This window comes from Canis aureus, chromosome 1 (genome assembly GCF_053574225.1).
Source record: "Canis aureus isolate CA01 chromosome 1, VMU_Caureus_v.1.0, whole genome shotgun sequence".
NCBI lineage: Eukaryota > Metazoa > Chordata > Mammalia > Carnivora > Canidae > Canis > Canis aureus.
Genome location: NC_135611.1, coordinates 26,876,997 through 26,879,611, shown reverse-complemented (window position 1 = coordinate 26,879,611; position 2,615 = coordinate 26,876,997). Strand labels below are relative to the sequence as shown.

Here is a 2,615-nt window from a genome sequence, read left to right as displayed (position 1 = left end):
TAAAGCCAGAAACTAGAGTCACTGGGTCCTCCTTTTCCTCAAATTCTGTATCTAAATTCATCTATGCAGCAGAATTAGACCAACCTAAAGAATTAACTTCAACCTTGTCCCCTAGAGTACTAGGCCAAATCAACTGAATAAATCTCATAAACTATTAAAGTCAACCTTTAAGAAAGCCAAGTGGCTTTACCCTTAAGTTTCTGTAGTGACCTTTCCACCCAGTTTTCAGATATCAAGGAGCCCTACAATAGGAACTCTGGGGCAATTCTTAACATCCTTAACAACCCTGGCCAGTGATTTGAGCCTGGGCTGAATATCACCAGGATCAAGATGGTATTACTGATCACTTCAGCTAAAATCAGGAACAAGTTTCATACCACCTTTTCTAAATGGAGACAGAGGTAACAGTCCACAGGGCACACATAAATAATGAGTCAGTTACCCCTCCATAAAACTTCCCTGAGTGAACAAGAGTAGCTTCATTTTGGATAGAGCTCCACATCTGGCAAGTATATGATCTACAGTCCTTAAATACTTGAATGTCTCTCATAACATCCCTAACATAAAAGTCTTCCAAACAAGTACAGCTATAAGATGTACATAAAGCCCCCAGAAAGAAAGTGTTTTTTATAACATTTAGCACCCCACAAGTAGGATCCACATCAGTTGGTGAGATATATGTGTATGGTGCCTCTAATGTGGATTCTAGGTCTTAAGATTCCCAGTTCAGTTCCAATAACTGAGTTCAGTTTTGGCAATGAGTCAGTTCAATCTCTATTTGTCCACACCACTAACTGGTGGCACTTATTTATCACATGGAATGAATAATAGATGGGGATGGCATCTAAATGTGTTCATACATTTTTTGCATGAGGGGTGGAGGAGCTGAGCCACCTTCTTCTGTTGTCCGTAAGACTCCTTGGTCAAGTAAGGGCAAATGGTACTCAAACCACGTCAGAGCCATCTAGCAGGGGAGAGCAGAGCCAAAAGTCACTTAAATTTAGGGTGCTTCTAACAGTATGAGAGAGCCACACTAGGGCAGTTTCCTTCAAGAAGAAGGTTCCAAGAATGTCTATGAAAGATCAAAAACATCATTAATGTTTTTTTGAATACTGCACCTCCCAGGTCTAAAGTTTCCTATCCACAGATTCAGTCATTGCTTTTCCTCCATACCATAAAATCATGTCATGTTCCAGCAGTCACTACTTTATCCTTTTCTAATCATCCCATACTTTCTGGATATCTTTTATCCAGAAAGGTCAAGAGCAAGAGGATCAGGCTATTTTTAGAAAACTTACAGAGGACATCAAGGGAGATTTTAGTATCTAGGGAAGATCAGTGAGCAGCTCAAGTGATCAATATCATTATAATCAAGATGATTCAATGTAACAAGAAATTTCAAGTGGCTGAACCAATATAAATATGAATCCTCTCTTTCCCCTTTTGACCATGCTGCCACCCAGAGGGTAGACCAAACAGGATGATCTGGGGTAGCTCTTAGGAGAAAGAAAGACTCATCATCTAGGGATAGTCAGGATGGTATCCCAAATCTTCAAAATATGAAATTTGAAACCTTTTACCCCTTCAATCCTTATCGTAATTGAGGAAGTGGTCAAGACATGATTCAAAACTGGGACCAGCTAGATTCAGCAACCAAAGTGTTTTACTAATATATATGGACCAGAGAAGGTCAGAGAGTTATATATCTTTTGAGTTGACTTTACGGAGGCTGTTCCAATGTTCAACAATACAAAATGCTTGTGGATGACAGGGAGCACAGAAGGGCCACTGGATACCTTGCCTATCAGCCCTGGTTTCTGCGATAGAAGGTACACCACTGTCAGACTTATCTAGATTAATTTCAAGGGCCACGATAGTGTGGCTGAAGTTGGCTGATTAGAACAGACCAGCAAAGCCATAACCTGGAAAACTGTCCACAGCAGTGAGGTACCATCGACATCCCAAGAGGAGGTCCAATGCACCCAATCTGTCAGGAATGGCAGGGATAAACCACTGTAAGATGTGTCTCCCCACCACCTCACTGAGACAAACAAGTTATCTGTTAGCATGAGTCATCAGTATTCCACACCAGTCACTCCACATGGAAGCTGAGTGCTTCACCTCCTACTCAGTCTTTGGCTATGGGTCTGCTGCATGTTCAGTACTGTAATGAATCTAGGCAGCAATGGCAAAAGTCTGGTGCAAACTGAACCAGCAGCTTGATTCCAGTTGGTTCTTATCAGAGAGTAGGCCCTTACCTTAAAGGTCTTCATGAATGACTCTGACAGCTTAACCATTTCCATCACTTGTGGCCCCCCAGAGGATTTTTTTTTTTTAAGATTTTATGTATTTATACATGAGACACAGAGAGAGAGAGAGAGAGAGAGAGAGAGAGGCAGAGACATAGGCAGAGAGAGAAGCAGGCTCCATGCAGGGAGCTTGATGTGGGACTCGATCCTGGGACTCCAGGATCATGCTCTGGGCCAAAGGCAGGTGCTCAACCACTGAGCCACCCAGGCATCCCCAGAGGATGTTTTGAATCTGCCTGTTGGTAGTTTTTCAAGTGGCAAACCCCACAAATACATCATTGACAACACTCCTGGAGACAGTAACTA

The 2,615-nt window shown here is 42.2% G+C and overlaps 1 protein-coding gene across 11 annotated transcripts in view; it reads right to left on the bottom strand.

Moving 5' to 3' along the window:
* EYA4 (EYA transcriptional coactivator and phosphatase 4) overlaps positions 1-2,615 on the bottom strand; it is a 304,845-nt gene that overhangs the window by 150,338 nt on the left and 151,892 nt on the right. The window lies entirely within an intron of this gene.